Raw genomic sequence first — 20,285 nt, forward strand, 5'->3', positions numbered from 1 at the left:
ACAAATGAATACTGTAAGGCAAAGGGGAAAAGTGAAAAACTATTGAAATTTATAGAGAAACAGTTTCTTCTGGTACTTGAAAATATGATAACCATATCCACTTTTGATTTATTTATTGTTGCAAAGTCAGAAACTAAGATGGGTAACAGAGGTATACTTTTCTTGTTATGTTCATAACAACAAGAGAATGGCTAGAAAAATACTGCAATTCAACAACCCTAAAAGTACATACAAACAAATAATAAATAGCCTACATATTATTCTCTTTTAGAACTCCATTTCAGAACCTAGAATATCTATCTTTTTGTGTCCTAGTGTCATTTAAGATATCAAGTTCCCCTTGACTTTCTATTATCCTTTCCCATAACTAAAGGAGAAGAGAGGGACCTAGTCAGTTAGTGGTTTACTATTGATTGAACACTCCCTGATTGCAAAGTACTATATGGTATTAGAAACTGCCCTGATAAAACGCAATTTAATGTTAGAGATTGGTGAAACATACATATTCATTTCCACACCAAAGACACATACACATATATAAATATATATATATATATATATGTGTGTGTGTGTGTATACACATAAATTTATGAGTAGACATATATAGATATAAGCAGATACAAATATAAATAAACAACTTTTTGGTTAAAGCATTAATTAAATACTTATGTTGAAAATTATGATAAATGGTTGTTGAATATTAGCAAAATCTATGTGACACACTGGGTAGACTGCCAGATCTAGAGTCAGGAAGACTCATTTTCATGAGTTCAAAGTTGGACTGAGATATTTATTGACTGTGTGACTGTAGGCATGTCATTTAACCTTGTTTGTCTCAGTTTTCTCAACTGTACAATGAGCTAAAGAGGGAAATGACAAAGCATTACAATTTCTTTGTCAAGAAAACCCTAAATCAGTTCACAAGAGTCAAACACAGTTGAACAATATTTTCTCCATCGTTTGTGCTAAACACAAATGTTTAGGTGTTAGGTTTAAACAAATATTTCTTGATTTCTAACCTAAGTAATATTTAATAATCACCTTATGTTAGAAAGTTAGGCTTACTGATATAAAAACAAAATTAATTGTGGAACTGGATAATCAATTAACTGAAGATCAAACACCTCAAACACCAGGACCTTAGAGTTGGGGGGTGGAAGGGTGGGTAAAGGAGAAACAAGTTACTTGAAAGTGATTTTAAAATAGCATATTCCAGTACAAATGACACCATAATAATCAAAGTGTCCATATGACTGAGGTAAGAGTTATAGAGGGAAAAATCATAATGGAGCTGGGACGCATCAAAGAATTTCTAAAGAAAATAAAGATTACCCTGGATTTTTAAGGTTAACTGCTAAAGGATTGGTAGGCAAAGAGTAGAGAGGAAGTATTACAAATAAAATTATGAGGGCAGCATATCATAACAGATCAATGACTTGAATCCCTATTCTATTACTTGTCAGTCATGTGAATAAAGGCAAATCACTTAACACTTTCCAGACTTAATTTTCTCATCTACAAAATGGGGATTATAGTGTTCCTGCTACTTACTTCAAAGGGCAAAAATACTGTCAATTGTTATATAACTGATTTATTATTATTATGATAAGAAATAGGCATGGGAGTGGAGGTAAAATCTAACATGCTGAATGTACTTGACATAAAAAAGGTATTTCAGAATATTTACATTGTTATTGGTAATAATTCTGCTATTAATGGAATCATACATTAATCTTCATGAGGGAGACCTAAGTAGATACATTTCCATCAGAAATATAGCACTGAGAGTCCTCTGCTATCTAGAAAGCAGACTGTGTGATTTTATTAGACAAATAAATAGAATGCTGATTCAAGAAGGCCATTCAATTCAAATCAACAAATATGTATTGAATTGTCATTATACATAAAGTACTATCCCTCAGAAGAATTGAAGGCAGAATATAGAATTCAAATTCTTATCATAATGAAGATGGTAGTTTCTAATCTCCTATGTAGTTCTGTAATTTAAACCTTGAGTATGGCAGGCCAGCTTGCCAATTTCACCTTTACCCATTCTCTGATAAAATCTCATGGTGTGCATAGAGCCTAAAAACTGGAAACTGTGCTTAATATAAGAAGCTGCCTCAGTGACTTAAGTCCCCACCTTTAAAACCCTGGACAGAATCACATTATCTCTCTCAGACTAATAGGTTTACAAATCTGGAGACTAGCTGGAGCAGTTTCTGCAAGTCCTTCTCTTAGTGCCCTGTAAATGTCAGTGATGGGACATATTCTCTCATTATTCATATCTTTAAACTCTTTCCGCTTGTGATTCCACAGGGCCTGAGGCTGTTGGCCATGAATTAATAGTGGGCCACATCAGTTCAGTGAAATATTACCATTTCACTATAGTAGATATTTTCCATGTTAATATTTTATATTGTAAAGCTAAATATAGCTTGGATGATAGCTAAAACTTGCAGCCATGGTTATTTGAAAAATTCACTTATACTTTGTTTATTCTAAAAATCCATCTTTGTTTAAAAGCATACAGGGACTTTAAACAAATTCCTTGTCTGTTTAAACAAGCTTTATCTCTCTAAGCAATCAACCTGTCAGGAACATATCAGCAACTGAACTCTTTTCTTGGAATAGACAAGAAAGATTTTTTAAAAATGAAGAAAAAGAAATTCATGGCCAGTTTTTACTGAAACCAGTAGTATCAAACTTGTGTCTGAAGTATGAACACCATGATCCTTATGGTACTTAGTAACTGGAATCACAAAAATTAAGTTCACTTACAGCAGGTGGCAGGAATATGCTCCTCCCCCCATTGCAAATGTCACAGATCAAACAAATATCCAGAAGTTTTCTCTACTGCTATAAAAGAGATATCACATTGACAATATTATAATCCCAGCTAAATGACTGTTCTGAGTCTAGTCTTTGTTGTGTTTCATTTCAACCTTGCCTCAAGAATAGAAGCTCCAACAAGTTGTTAGTCTGTTTCAGGTGAAGGATTCTTTTTTCTCTTCCTCCCACAAAGGAAAAGAGTAAGTAATTGGAATGACTCTCAGAAGATATACCAGCAAAATGTTTAATTTGGAGTCAGTACAAGGGGCAGTGAGACGAAAGCTAGCCATCTACACACACAGGATTTCATTTTCTATCTTACAGCAAAATTTCCTTGTAACAACTAAAAATATGACCCTAATTTAAAAATATACTCCAATGCTCTTCATGTGGTTAGTCTTATTTCTTCAGTATGAGGCAGGGCCTTTTGACAGAATTTGTATCTTATTCACCATTGTATAAAGAAAGAAGTTTTAAAAGTAATCTTGTTTTCAAAAGGTTTTATATATGAATTAGCAATAACATGCATGACAATATTTACTACACATTGTAGCAGGAGGATAGAGAAGATTTTTTTTTTCATTGTTTATCTTGATATTCAGATGTCATATATAAACTATAAATGTATTTTTATTCTCCCATAGGAGATTATTCATTTATTTTAGTGAGTTTACTTAGCAGAACTAGGTTATAACCTATCATTTTAGAATACACAAGGGACAGTAAAATACTCCCTTAGGAGAAATGGGAATCAATAATATGTGCTGAAGGAAAAGAGGGGAAACAGAAACTTGGAAACTCTAAAATAAAGTTAACAAATTTTTACAATTCTAACACAAAGCAAGTTCCCTGAGAGCAGAACTTTTTTATGTCTGTCTTTTACTTCCAGAGTCCAAGACAGTGATTTGTAAATTTTAAAGCCTTAGTAAATATTTATAAATTTTAAATTATGAAAACATTTCATATTTGTATGTTTTACATTTTAGAATTTATATTTCTTCTAGCAGGTCGATAATAGGTATTAAGATACCCCCATTTTATGAATGAAGCAAATGAGACACAGAAAAATTAAATTATTTGTAAATAACAATATAGCTAGTAAATACCAGATGAAGGAATCCAAGCCAGATCATGTGGCTCTAACTTAATGTTCTTTCTTATATAGCCTCCTATAGTATATTTTGTCTCTTCCTTATAGAAGTCTGTGACTTGCATTCTATCCCTCTTTATATTAAAAAATCATCTGATTTAAAAAATATCTGATTATATATTCTTCTATTTGGAATTTTTATTTTAGACAAACCAATGGATCTATATTCTTGTGGATTTGAATATTCTCTTGAAATAGTATAGTTCATATGTTTGACTAAGAAATAAACCTAAACATGTTTCTATAAATATCTAGAATAGAATAATATCACATTTCAACTAAAATCCTACTATAATTCTGACTTCTTATGTCATGCTAGCAGGGAATAATTTGGAAAGTCTCAGCAATGGTCTACAATCCAAAGACTATTAAAATTCAGAAAGATTCATTACCAGAAGATTGGACACTAGGTAAAGAATTTTGAGATCACAGAATTTCATGAATTGGTTACTAAATGTATTAGCTGGGTGATGGTCATTGATAAAATCATGAATCTTTTGAATATTGACCCAAATGCAGTTTAGATTCTGCAAAATCCCTTTGCAATGCTAAAGTATCCTGCAACTAGCATGTTAAAATAAATGAACAAGGCAAACTATTAGTATTTGATGAATGTCTGCTATGAGTCCAACATACTACGAGATACTTGAAGGATAGAAAATTAATGCATAACTCTTGTTCACTTTTGTTCACTGCTACTTTAAATAGCCCATGGCAGTAGGAATAAGGAATAAGGGCAATGACAACAGGATCTCCCCAGCAGCATACTGTTTAATGGAAGTTGGAGAATATGGCCAGAAATACAAAGTCAAGTAGCAAATAAACAATGATCCTGTACTATTTCTCTTGTATTATTACACCTTGAAGCCTAGCCCTTAACCAGATATTCTCAAAGCTACTATTTAATTATTATTTTTGAGCCTAGTTCTGACTTTGCTTCTATTCTACCCAAAGTCCTGTCTCTGGTCCTGAAGTTCAGCAATTTACTAGATCAACTACTGACTGGTTGTTTATACCAATTCAAAACTTTTGGTTTCTTCCAAACTTAGAATTTATTCTTTCTTCCTTCCCAGCTTGGGGAATGGAGTCTGAGATGAGAGAGAAGAGTTACCTGACAGCTTGTAATACTCTCAACCTTAACTGGCAAGACCCTACTTAATTCCAATTAATCCAAGACTAGATATACAGTGGAGAGAGTACAGAGCCTGTAAGAGGAAAAACTTGCATTCAGTAGCTATTCAATTATGGCGTTTGCTTGGTGATAAAAGCACCCACTTGGGAAAGTTATAGGATAATATTTGTAAAGTTTTCAAAATAGTGCCTGGCACATAGTGGGTACTATGTAAATATTTATTCCTTCAGTTTTCTGCCTTTCTCCCCACCCCACCTCCTCTCTAAGAGGTACAGTTTATTGTTCAATTCATTATGGAAGAATTTGACAGGATGTTAAAGCAAAATCATATGTCACTAAAAATAAATGCAGGAATAATTAAAGAAAGAAATGATCATTTTTGTTAATGTGATAAAATACAAAGAACACTTGGAGTTAGGATTCCCATTTTTAACTCTTAGATCCACCAGTTCCTAGCCATGGTTAGCTTGGGAAAATATCTTTTAGTTCCCTGGGTCTCAAATTCTTCATTTGGAAAATGCCAAGACTCCCCTAAATGACTTCTAAGATTGTTTTTACTCTAACATGGTAGCTATAGTCACCATAAAAAGCCTCATACATTTGGTGAATAAACTATTAAACTGTAACCTATTCAACATGTAAAGGACTGCTTGCCATCTGGGGGAGAGGGTAGAAGGAGGGAGGGGAAAAATCGGAACAGAAGTGAATGAAAGGGATAATGCTGTAAAAAATTACCCTGGCATGGGTTCTGTCAATAAAAAGTTATTAAAAAAATAATAAAAAAATAAACTATTAAGAAAGGAGCAGTAGACCAGGAATAAGAATAACAAGAACTATTATGGTCATCTTACAATGAATGACATTTGAGCATAGATAAGTGACAAGGTCAAACCATTAGTAAATAAATGGTGGGTGGGGGGGACTTAAATAATTATCCAAGTCTTAATATCCTTAACTCTAAAACTATTTCTACCACATCATTTCTCATGAGTCCTAGCTTAAGTATGTTACACACTTGCTATGTATGATGAGCAAGTCACTTGAATAGTTTATACCTAATTTCCCCCATATTGGACATATAGTTGCATTAGTATAAAGAACATTAGAAAACCGTGGATATAGAAGTGCTGTATTAAAAAGGAAAACTTATTTTTTTTCCTTTGCCTTCTCTTTATATGTATAAAAGTCACATAATTTAGTTTCTCCAAGAATAAAATAGAGGGAAAAAAACAATTTAAGGTAGTAATTAAATAGACTACCACTGTTGTATTTCCTATTACCATATGGCTTCTCTTGCTCTTTGAAGTCAAGCAAGAGGAAGACAACTAATGAAATTAAAATGAATACATCTTCTGTTGATCTTCAGGAAAATGATTGTATCATTATTAAAACAGTGCTTCTTTTTTAAATGTCACACATAATTGTGCATAGCCAGAGTTAAATGAACCAGCAAATAGGCTGGCATTAATAATTACACTGATACGCATGCAATTTCAAGTATTGACTAATAGAAAATAATTGATAATTTTCAGATAATTAAATTTAAGATTATGAAAAACCAGCAAAATTTGACTTGCAGGGTTTCTTTTAGAAGATGTAATTAACTACATGCTAAACATACCAATAATATAATTACATTAGGGAGATTTTCAGAATAAACAGACAGAAGAAAAACTTTCAGGAACAGTATTAGCATCATTGAGCTTTAGAGATATTTTGTGTGTGTGTGTGTGTATGTGTGTGTGTGTGTGTGTGTGTGAGAGAGAGAGAGAGAGACAGACAGACAGACAGATAGACAGACACAGTGACACAGAGAGACAGAGACAAAAAGACACAAAGAGATAAACAGAAAGACAGAGAGAGAGAGAGAGAGAGAGAGAGAGAGAGAGAGAGAGAGAGATTCAGAGAGAAAGATGGGGGTGGGGGATGATAGTGTCTTGCTCTTCCTCTGAGTATTGGTTCTTGCTTTGGCTTATGATTTCATATATCCACTAATCTTCACAAAGAAATATACTTCTACTCTTTTTCTTCCTGAGAATGCTGAGTTTTGTGTTGGCTGCACACTATGGAGTTTTTAATCAAATCAAGCAAAGAACCAAGAAAGCAAGAGGAAAATTCTCATGTAGATTTTTTTAAGAGCCATTATTATCCTCTTCAATTGTCAACAGGTCAAAAGATTCTGGTGGGTGGCATCAGACTACAGAAGCAATTGTTAGCATTAAGTAGCAGCTTCCAACCATGGTATTAAGAGAATATCCTTAATATATACTCTACCCAGGGATCCTATTTTCCTACTGGCAAAACTAAGGACCCAGCTTACTAATGCCTCCTTCTGCTTCAATAATAATATTAAGAATTGAAAATAATAATAATAAATATTCATAGAAACCTACATTTACATATTCCTTTCCTTGCTACAATAATATAGATAATCTAGCTATTACAAGAATTATTATGGTTATCTTAAAATGGAGGACATTTGAACATAGATAAGTAAAATGTCAAGGTCACACCGTTAGTAAATAAATGATGGGGGAAATAAAGTATTAAACCAAATCTTAAGATACTTAAGTCTAATGCTATTTCTACTACATCATTTCTCAATTCTAACCTCAGTACCCCCATCACTCAACTCTACCTATGGAAAAAGAAATAAGACTTATATTACGTTCTCCTATCTTTCTCCCTGGAAATGATATCCAACACTTCTTTGAGTATTTTTAAGTGTTTTATTATTGAGACCTATAAATTAGCATTGAACTAGATAGATAGTCAGTGGATAGAGTTACAAGCCTGGAGTCAGGAAGTCTCATCTTCCCATCTGGCCTCAAATACTTAATAGGTGTGATCCTGGGCAACTCAGTTAATCAAGTTTGCCTCAGTTTCTGCATCTATGAATTAAGAGGAGTAGGAAGTGGCAAATCACTTCAGCATCTTTGTCAAGAATATCCCAAATGGGATCACAAAGACTCAGACATAACTGAATAACAACAATGAACATGTGAAAAAAAATGTTTATATTGTTTAAAAAGAGCTTATAATAGAAAAATTACTATTAGTGAATTGTGCATCTTCATACAGACTATAAGAAGTATAATAATGACATGGAAACAGCACATTTGGAGTTAAAGAACCTAATTTCCTAGAGCTAAAGAGTTCTAATTTCCACATTGTCTCTTATAATTTAACACTGCCTCCACCTTAAAGTCTTTATCCCATCAAGCCTGAACAATTGCAATAGCCTGCTTATTGATCACCACGCCTCAAGTTTCTTTCTACTTTAATTCCTTTTCCTCTAAGCTATGAAAATTATCTTCCTAAAACATAGGTCTAAACATACATTTAATCATCTAGCCCCTTCCTATTTTCCCAGGCTTCTTATATCTGATTCCTTTTACACTCTTTGTCATCTAGCTTGCTGGATGTTCCTCCCATTCCATCTCCTGACTCCTGGCTGTCTCCCACTTAAACAGTGTTTACCAGCTGGATAGTTTATCTGTCTCCAAAAAAGCAGTATTTAATTCCATCAAAAGTGAAGTGCAAATTAGCTATCAGAAAAAAAGGAAAGAAAAAGCTTTTAACAATCAAGGGAAAGAGGGGGAGGAGAATAGAATGAGTAAAACTTTCATTCATCACAATTGGCTCAAATAGGAAATAACATACATACTCAATAGGCATATAGAAAATGTATTTTACCCTGCAAAAAAATAGAAGGGGGAGGAGGATGAGAAAAGAGAGGGCATTTTGAGGGAGGGAGTGGTCAGCAGTAAAAGACTTTTGAGGAGAAACAACATGAAAGGAGAGAGAGTGAACAAAAGAAGGAGGAAATACAATTAGCAATGGTTCCTGTAAAAAAAAAATCTGAATCAAGTTTCTCTGATAAAGCCTCATTTCTCAAACATGGAGGGAACTAAGTCAACTTTATAAAAAATAAGAGCTATACCCCAATTGATAAATGATCAAAAGAAATATCTGTGCCCAAAGGGCTATAAATTCATGCATATCCTTTGATCTAAAAAACAACACTGAATAACAAAAGAATTTTTTTAAAAAGGAAAATGATGTGTTTGTTCAAAAATATTCACAACAGAACTCTTCTCAGGGCAAAAAAAAAAAAAATGGAAATTGAGGGGATGTCCATCAATTGGGGAATGGTTTGATAACCTTTGGCATGCATCTGTGATGGAATATCTTTCTGTGGGAAACAATGAGGAAGATCCTCTTAGAAAGAAAGAAAAAAAATCTGGAAAGTTCTCCATGAACAAAGTGAAATATACTGTATACAAAGTAATAGCAATGTTCTAGGATGACCACCTATAAATGATTTTGCTATTTTCAGCTCAATTATCCATGATTATTCTAAAAGACTTATGATGAAAAATCCTGCCCATACCCAGAGAAGAAACTGATTTTGTCTGAATACAAATTGAAGAATCTCTCTCTCTCTCTCTCTCTTTCTCTCTCTCTCTCTCTTTCTCTCTCTCTCTCTCTCTCTCTCTCTCTCTCTCTTCCTTTCTCTCTCTCTCTCTCTCTCTCTCTCTCTCTTCTCTCTCTCTCTCTCTCTCTCTCTCTCTTTAACTTAATTTTCCTTGAAGGTTTTTATTTTCATTTCATTCAATGAAAAATGAATTTTCATTCATTTCATCCCAAAGTGGGAGATTTATGTTTTCTTTTGCAACTTGACTTTTATAGAAATGTTTTTCATAACTTTACATGTGGTTTCTTAATTATGAGTAGGGATAAGGAAGAGAACCTAGAACTCAAAAATCTTAAAAGCAAATATAAATATTTTTGTTTTGAATATGACTGGTGAAAATATTAAATAAGATAAAATAAGATATAAAAATGAAGTTCAAGGATTCTTGGCACAGTAAGAAGAGAGATTAATTTCATTTTTACATTGACAGTAACAAACACTTTTGTGATGCCCTGAAGGTATGTATGAGCTAAAATCCTATGGTGCATCCCAACTATTTGGCACTGATGGAGCCACATTGATGAGTGATAAGGACATGATTCTGTAGAGATGATCTTCCATAGTATTGTCAACAAATCATCATCAATCAATGGAAAAGCCATTAACCATATACCTCACATTTAAGGCAACCCTTATTTATCTGAATGTCCATCTGAAGAAGAGATTTTTGAATGCCATTAGACTCCTTTGTGTGTCAAAGAGCCTGGTACAGATTCCATTCCAGCAGATATTTATAACGCAGCAGGTCTACTATTCATACAAAAGCTAATGTAAACTTTCTGGATTATATGGCAAGAGAATGCCTCCATTATTGATCTCTATACATGAAAAAAGGAAGTTTGTTCTCAATGACCATTATAGGGAAGAGAGAATATTTTAGAAAATGCAAACCAAGATTCTAGCCAGAGCCCTCCCGAGTACTGAAGCAATTTCAATACTAAACATAGATGGAGCAAGAGGTAATGCTATCTAAATGTTTAAAGAAGAAATAAGTGAGTTATAGAAAAAATAGACAGCAAAACCATACTAGTAAAACCATATATAGACCTTTGAAGAAAAATGAATAGAAATAGAAAGGAATATACCTTTTTTTCAGCACCACATGGCAGTTACACAAAATTGGCCATGTAATACGGCATAAAAACCTCAATATCCAATGAACAAGGTACTAGTATTAAATGTCTTCTTTTCAAAACATAATGCAATAGCAATTATATTTGACAAAGGATAGTGGAAAAATAGATTAAAAATTCATTGGAAACTAAATAATCTAAACCTAAAGAACAAGTCAAAGGACAAATCACAAAAATAATCAATAATTGCATTAAACAAAATGGCAAAAATGAGACAGCATACCAAAATTTATGGGATGCAGCCAAAGCAGTACTTACCAAAAAAGCATTTCTCTAAGTTCTTACATCAAAAAGTAAATTAGACATACAACTAAAAATATAAAAACTAGAAAAAGAACAATTTAAAAATTGCCAGCTCAGCACCAAATTGCAAATCCTAAAATTCAATGGTGAAATTCATAAGATTAAAAGGAATACAATACAGAACATAGGATTAAAGGGATCATTCCTTAAAACTGATATCTAAACTATAGCTATTTAAAACCAACAGCAAGTATTATTTGTAATACACATAAATTATAACCATTCCAAATAAGATCAAGGATGTCCGTTATCACCATTATAATTTAATATTGTACTAGAAATGTCAACTATAGCCATAAAAAAAAAAAGAAAATGAAAATGAAATAATTAAGGTAGGCAATGAAAAACTATAACTATCTCTCTTTGCAGATGATGATATATGTAGATAACTCCAAAGAATCAGATATAAAATTACTTGAAATAATTAACAATTTTAGTAAAGTTCCAGGATATAGGATTAATGCACGTAAATTATATGACCAAAAAAGTACATTAAGAGATAAAAAAGAATTACATTTCAAATAATTATAAACAGCATAAAATACTTGTGAATCTGCCAAGAAAAAGCTAGGAACTATAAGAACACAATTACAAAAGGCCAAGCAAATATAATCAAAATGACAATTGTGACTAAACTAATTTACTTCTTTAGTGCCATGTCAACCAAACTACCAAAACTTATGTGATAAGCTAGAAAAAATAACAAAATTTACCTGGAAGAAGAACATTAAGGAAGTTAATAAAAAAATAAATAAAAGAAAGGTGGGCCAGCAATAACAGATCTCAAACAATATTGTAAAGTAGTAATCATTGGAATTATCTGGCACTTGCTAAGAAATGGACAGATTAATCAGTAAAAAATATAAGGCACAGAAGACACAATACTGAATGACTACAGTTAAAGAATGTTTGAAAACGCCCAGTTTGGGGGATAAGAATGCCAGGTTTGACAAAAACTGCTATGAAAAATGGAAAACAATAGGAAACAAACTTGGTATAGACCAACATCTTACACTACATATCAAGATAGGTTCAAAATGGATGTATGTTTTTAGACATAAAGTTTAATACCATAATCAAATTAGAAAAGCAAGCAATCTTTGTTGGGGAGATTTTAAAAAGGGGAAAGGACCTAGATATGCAAAAATATTTATAATAGTTCTTTTCATGATGGCAAAATATTGGAAATTGAGGGGAAGCCCATCGATTAAAAAATAGCTGAACAAGCTGTAGTCTATGAGTAATAGAATACTATTGTGCAATAAGAAATGATGAAGGGGGGGTAGAGCCAACATGGCGGACAGAACAGACATTTCTTTTTGACCTTTTCTCACAACTTGCAGACTAATTTACAAATTCAGCCTCAGAATTAGTTCTGAATGGCAGAATCTATGAATATTGGGAGTTCAACAAATTATCAGCAGAAGATAATTTTGAAGATCACCAGAAAAGGTCTCTTTCAATCTGGCACAGAGGGAGGTGGTCTAAGGCAAGCAGTCCAAGCACAAATGCCAGTAAGACATTGACCCAAGGCAGTGAGAACTCCTCACCAACGGAAAATATAGGGTGAGGAGCCTACAGCAGTGTTGGCTACTCTTTCCTGGCTGTAAGCCAGTAGAATAGCAAAGAAGTTATAAAAAATTCAACACAAACAGAAAAAGTAAATAGTGAACCCTGAAATGACAGAATCTCACTGGACCTGGCCATGCCCACCCAGCACCAGGAGTGAGTCAGCACAGGCTCAACACATCCACTGCTGCTTGTACAGGAAGCTTGTAAAACCTCCACTGCCTTAAAAACAGACCTTAACTTTTTTGAAAAAAAAATGAGTAAAAAAGTAAAGAGCACTCTAACCATAGACAATTTTTATGGTGAAAGAGAAGAATAGATTTCAAACCCTGAGGAGACTAAAATCAGATTGTCTCCAGATGAAGTCCCAAAGAGTGATATAAATAGGTCCCCACACAAGGCTCTCCTAAAAGTAATTTAAAAAGATCTTAAAAGAGAGCTGGGAGAAAAATGGGGAAAGGAAATGAAAACTTTGCAAGAAGTTTTGGAAAAGGCATATAACTAATTAAAAGATAGATGTGATAAAATAAGAAAAGAAAACAGCACATAGAAACATAAATTTGTGAAACAGAAAAAGAAAATAATTCCTTAAAAAACAGAATTTGTGAAATGGAAAAAGAAAACAACTCCCTGAAAAACAGAATTTGTGAAATGGAAAAAAAAAATTCCGTAGAACAATACAACTCACTTAAAAACTCAATTGGACAAATACAAAAAGAAATTTAAAAAAACAAATAAAGTGGCCTAGCTGTACCAGATCTTAAAGTATATTCTAAAACAGTGGTCATCAAAACCATTTGTTACTAGCTAAGAAATAGAGCACTTGATCAGTGGAATAGGTTAGATTCACAGAATAAAATAATCAATGACTATAGCATTCTAGGATTTGATAAACCAGTGATCGCAGCTTTTGGGATAAAAATTCACTATAGGGCAAAAACTGATGGGAAAATTGGAAACTAGTTTGGTAGAAACTAGGCATTGACCCACACCCAATAATGTATAGCAAGATAAGATCAAAATGGGTTCACAATCTACACATAAAAAATGATGTTATAAACAAATTAGAAGAACATAGGAAAGTTTACCTCAGCTCTGTGGAGGAAGAAAGAATTTGTGAACAAAGAAGAACTAGAGATCATTATTGATCACAAAATAGAAAATTTTGATTACATTATGTTAACAAGTTTTTGTACAAACAAAACTAATACACACAAGATTAGAAGGGAAGCAATAAAGTAGGAAAATATTTTTACATTCAAAGGTTATGATAAAGGTATCATTTCTAAATATATATACAGAATTGACTCAAGTTTATAATAGTTCAAGCCATTCTCCAATTGATAAATGGTCAAAGGATATGAACAATTTTCAAACAAAGAAATTAAAACTATTTGTAGCATTTACAAAGATGCTCCAAATTACTACTGATCAGAGAAATGCAAATTAAAACAACTCTGAGATGCCACTACATACCTATCAGATTGGCTAAGATGACAGGAAAAAATAATGATGAATGTTGGAGGTGATGTGGGAAAACTGGGATGCTGATACATTGTTGGTGGAGTTGTAAATGAATCCAACTATTCTGGAGAGCAAGGGCTTATATCCCAAAGAGATACTGAAGAAGGGAAAGGGACCTGTATGTGACAAAATGTTTGTGTCAGTCCTTTTTGTAGTGGCTAGAAACTGGAAAGTTAACGGATGCCCATCAATTGGAGAATGATTGGATAAATTGTGGTATATGGATATTATGGAATATTATTGTTCTGTAAGAAATGACCAGCAGGAAGATTTCAAAAAGATCTGGAGATACTTGATGAACTGATGCTGAGTGAAATGAGCAGGACCAGGAGATCATTATATACTTCAACAACAATACTATATGATGATCAATTCTGATGGGCATGGCCATCTTCAGCAATGAGATGAACCAAATCAGTTCCATTTGTTCAATAATGAATAGAACCAGCTAAACCCAGCGAAAGAACTCTGGGATATGAGTGTGAACCATTTCCAAGCCCTCTGTTTTTCTCTTGAACTTTTGATTTCCTTTTCAGGTTAATTTTACCTTATTTCAAAGTCCAATTCTTCTTGTACAGAAAAATAACTGTATGGATATATATACATATATTGTATTTAGCATATACTTTAACATATTTACATGTATTGTAAATACATCTGGGGGTGAAAGTGGGGGGAAGGAGGAGAAAAGTTGGAATAAAAGGTTTTGCAAGGGTCAGTGCTGAAAAATTACCCATGCATATATCCTGTAAATAAAAAGCTATAATAAAAAAAGTAACATTAAAAAAATAAAAGAAACATAACTCAGAAACATGGTTGCTGTGGGACCCTGAAAAAGACTTTTACACTCTATGAACCTCAAATTTCTCATTCACAATAGAGGACTAAAATAAGCGCCGATATCACAAGATTATCATAAAGACTAAATGAGATAAAGTTTGCAAAGTGCTTCACAAAACTCTTAAAGTACTATACAAATATGAGCTATTATCTTCATAATTAGTATAGGCAATACAAATGTTCATGTACTGTTTAGCAATATACAGCAAGGCATGATGTCCTAGAACAGGAGCCATTGAATGTTTGTCAGGTCATATGTGGGTACTATATTTTATGAAGTCTATTTATAAATTGTTGAGCATCCAAGATGATCAAAGATATCAAAATCAAAATATAATTAAATACTTGGAGTCTTCTTAGAAGAAAATTTAGACTTGTCTAAGTTTATCCCAGAGGGCAGAATTAAAAACAATTGTTTAAGTTTCAGAGATAAATTTAGTTAATCCTCACAAAAAAAAAAAATAATTGAGTAATTCCAAAGTAAAATGAATTGTTTTGTGATTTACTGGTTCCCCTGTCACTTGGGATTTCAAGCAAAAGATGGATGAATACTAATGAATCTGGTAGAGTGTAGAAGGAATTTTTGTTCAAGAGTTGGCATCTAAGATTGCTTTCTACTTTGAGAGTCTTTAATTGTAGTCTGCCTTCCTCAACTATTCCCCACTCCCTCCCATAGTTAAATATAAATTACTTGAGGTAATGTACTGTCTTTGTTTTATGGTAATGTTTTGGTTTTATCATTCTATCCCCTGGAGGAAGCAATGGGCTTTATATATCATAGTTATTTAATAAATATATTTGTTAAATTAAATTGCATTTAATTAAAACAATTTGAATAGACGCATTCTACCAGGGCCAATCAACATTGGACAATTGTTCTTTCTCATTACAATAACTAGCAGTTACAATTAACTTTTCTACTATCAAGTGGTTGTACAGAAATTTTTCTCCTCTTATAGAAATGTACTTTAGAAAAATACCTTTATGTGTAGAACTTCAAGTATCCATAATCTCACAGCACTAACATGGGCACTAACTCCAAGGATGCAGATGTATATTTTAATACAATTCTATATGTATTTCTTAACCAATAAAACTCCTACGATGTCTAGAACTCTCATAAAGTTTTATAACATTTACCTATAGGGTGGTAATAGATTTTTGTAATAACCTCCTAAATGATCCCTTTGGTCCTTGTTTCTCTGCTCTTCATTAAGTTCTTTTTCATAAGTTCTTTCACACCTACATTGTAATGTCATCCATAATAAATTCTATACTCTTACAATAGAAATGTACCCATAAAAGACCTATTTTGATGCTTCCTAGTGGCAGTAAAATGATATAACCAATGTATGTTGTCCTGATCAGATATCAAGTGAAGTATGGTGTGATTACAGGAGAGTAAGGAAGATAGAAAAGGGCCCTGAGTCAATGACAAACGAGTATAGATAGAAGAAAATGGACATTTTTATCCTGGAAAAGAAGAGATTCTGGGTGGGGAAAGAGGCCTTCCTAATTGTCTAAAAAGATGTTATGAATTATTTAGTTCTTTGCCAAATAATAGGTGATAAATGTAGTCTATTTAAGGAAAACCTTTTAATATTTGGAGATTCCCAAAAGTGGAACAGGTTTCTTAGAGATACAGTCATATGGTGGTCTTCAAGCAGAGACTGGAGAATCACTTTTCAAATATGTCACAGGGGTCATTCCTTTTGTATAGGTTGGACTAGGACCCTTCTAACTTTCAAATGTCAATTCTAGCTTCTAGATATACTCTTGTGCTCCTCACTGGATCTCAGTTAAGAAGAAAGTGGTCTTTAGATATTAAAAATAAATGAAAGAACTGCTAATGCTCACTGAAATCTTTGTAAAACTTAAAGTGCTATAAAAACAAGAACAATTAAAAAACAATTTCCTTCAAAGAAAAATAAGAGTAAACATAGAAAGATATGTGTTACACAACTCTGCTCCTTTGCTTAATCTTTGGCAACTTAAGCAAAAAATTTCATCTCCCTGCATCTTGAGGGTTTATTTATTTGTTTGTTATTTTCATTTGCAAGATGAGGGGCTTGGCCTAAATTATATCCTAGGTCCTTTTCTGCTTTAAGTCTGGGATTCTTTGAACCCACTTCTATTCTTATGTTCTTAAAAATCACACTAGAGATGAAAGAATAAGAATTTCTCTACTGAAAGGTTTGTGAAAGATCTAGAAGGGTTTTTTTGTTTTGGTTTTTGATTCAGAATTGTGATCTTTACCAGAATATAGAACCCCTACACTGAACAACCCTTTCATCTATGCAGATCAGTAATTTGGCTAAAACTTATATTCTTAGTCTCATGGATTATTGAAAGACTTAGAGATTTGCTCATGGCCACAGATCTGGTTTGTATAAGAAGTAAAACTTACAACTTTAGTCTTCCTAATGCCTTAATACCTTGCTAGTACTCTTACCTGGCTTTCATAAATAGAAGCAGCTTCTGTGAGTAGGAGCTGCCCCACTTAGGACAGGAAACACAACTGACTTCCTTCCTTCTTCTGTCCCTGCATCTCTCTCTCATTTCTTCCTTCCTTCCTTCCTTCCTTCCTTCCTCTTCTTATTCTCTCATGCTCATTCCTTCCCTCTCTCCCTCCCTCTTTTTTCTTCCATTCTCTCTTCTCTTTCTTTCTTTCTTCCATTCTCTCTTCTTTTTCTTTCTTTCTTTCTTTCTTTCTTTTTCTTTCTTTCTTTTTTTTCTTTCTTTCTTTCTTTCTTTCTTTCTTCCCTCCCGCCCTTTCTTCCTTTCCTTTCTCTTTCTTCCCTCCCTTCCTTTTTGACATCTTAGGGTTCATGACCTGGATTTCTTAAGTACCATACTGTAAACCCAAATTATTCTGGCTCTCATTGATTGACCAACAAAAGCTCCCAGGTCAAGTCTACTTGATCTCTGTTTGGGCCTTAATTGTCTCTGAGTGAATTTAAAAATAATAATTAAAAAAAAAACTTTTATTTTGGCTAGAAATCCTGAAAGTCTTCCCTTCCCACATTGATTTCTATTATTTTTTGACTAGGTTTTTAAAAATGGCATTCTTTTTTACCTAGTTTTAATCACTGAAGGGGTGTTGGTTCAGTCAGATTGAGACCTGTTAGAAACTTAGCTTAAAAAGGCCAAAAATCTTCTATTGCATCCAAGGCTATTTCTGTTATCCAGATCTATATTTAGACACTAGACCCGGATGTCTCCAGAGAAGAAAGTTAAAGTGATGACCTTGCACAGCCCTCCCTCATCCAAATCCATTTTTTTCCATCACCTCCTAGAGATCATAGTCTCTTCTGACTAATAGAGTAACAATAAAGATTACAATAACTAATGGAAGCTAGATAACACAGATGAAAGACTATTCACACAGGAGGAAGATTTGAGCTCAAAACTGACTTTGTTCTTCTTAGCTATGTGACTCTAAGGAAGTCACTTGTCTTTTGTTTGCCCCAGTTTCCTCAACTATAAAATGGAAATAATAATATTGCTTAACTTCCAAGGTTGTTGTGAGGATCAAACGACATATTTTTAAAGCACTTAGAAGAATATTGTAATAAATGCACATTTCTTTCCACATCACCTCCCTTATTGAAAGATAACAGTTTAAATTTATTTGAATTCAGTATATTAAACTCAATTTTAGCTACATTATTATAATCTACATAAATAATAATTGGATTCCTATTAAACTTATGTTTTCTGGCAAAATCACTTAACCTGCCTTAGCAGTAAGGTAAAGCCTAGAGGGATGGAAAGTATTTTACAATTAATTCTAAGGGGACATGATTCTAGCATGTGTATACTCTCTTACTTGGAATTTCTATGTAACCTAGGCAATAGATAGGATTTTTTTTTCTTCTTTGCAGAATTGTGATACCAATTTCTAACATATGGAAACATTTCCACCTTATAAGTAATCTTAAGGATAAAAACAAAAACATGATTTGTAAATGCTGTCAAATTGAAAATGTATTTTCAAATGTACTATAATGACCAAATAAATTGTTGCATTCCCTATAATAAAGTAAAAAAAAAAAAAAAATTCCCCTTCCTTTTGAGATAGGGGACCTGAATTTAACTGCCATTTTTTGCTTTTTCCTCTTCCTGTTAGCATCACTGTGGAGTTCCTTTTGGAATTTTTTTTTTTTTTTGAGAAAGAGAAGGGGTTAGATAGGTCATTTATGGATTATATTGGAAACCAGAGGACATTAGTTTGAATCACTACTAATTACTTCCTGTGTTGCCTCTCTGGGCTAAAACATTTGTAAATTGAAATCTGGAGGAAAGGGATTTAGAATTAAAAGAGAAAGGAATAAGCATTTACACAGTAACTATTATGTTCCAGGCATCATGCTATGTGGTTTACATTTATTTCATTTCATCCTCTCAAGTCTTTAAGGTAGACACTATTATTATCCCTGTTTTAATATGGTAAAACTAAGGTAAACAGTTCAAGTGACTTGACAAGTGTTACACACTAAGTATCTGAAGCTAGATTTGAAATATATTCCAAATTCTATGGCCAGGATTTTATCCATTGTGCTACATAGGTATTTCTAATGAGATAATCTAAATTTCTGTCTAAAAATTTAGATCTAAGTCTTGTTGACATGCAAATCTTTAAGAAAACTTCTCCAGAAGGGGCAGAGTCAATATGGCAGAGAGTAGATAGAACATGAGTTTTCCCCAACTGCCCTCATAATCAACATTAGATTAAGTTTCTAAATGGATTTTAGTGAGACAGAACCCACAAACATTCGGAATGTAATAATTTTCTCATTTAAGATACTTTAGAAGTACTTTAGGAAAGGTCTGTCTAAATTCTGCAGGGGAGAATATGGCCCAGTGTAGGAATGGAGCAGGGAAGCCTAGTGGGCTGGGAATCTAGCAGAAGGTTTGTAGCCAAAATACAGCACCATTTGCTACTCTTTCCTGGTTCAGAGGGCCAGAAGATTTAGTAAACCATCTGGGAGATCTCCAAAGCAACCACAGAAAGCCAATTATGAGCCCTGAACCCCAGCATAACCAGCCAAAGTTGCGCAAAGGAAAAGCCTGCAGCACAGCCAAGGAGAAAGGTTTTTAAAACTTATCTTGCCAAAAATCTATATTTCACAATTGAGGAAACTAAGACCCACATGAAGAAAGTTGTCAAAAGTCAATAATCAAGTAGCAGAGTCAAGATTTGAATAGAAGAGAATCCTTCTGATTCTCCACCCAATGCACTTTCTACTGAAGCAGTCTCTTACTTCCTGAGATCCATTCACATGTTTCTTTGACTACATTATTTTATAACACACCCTCAACACT

The sequence above is a fragment of the Antechinus flavipes genome, chromosome 3 (assembly GCF_016432865.1).
Source record: "Antechinus flavipes isolate AdamAnt ecotype Samford, QLD, Australia chromosome 3, AdamAnt_v2, whole genome shotgun sequence".
Classification (NCBI taxonomy): domain Eukaryota; kingdom Metazoa; phylum Chordata; class Mammalia; order Dasyuromorphia; family Dasyuridae; genus Antechinus; species Antechinus flavipes.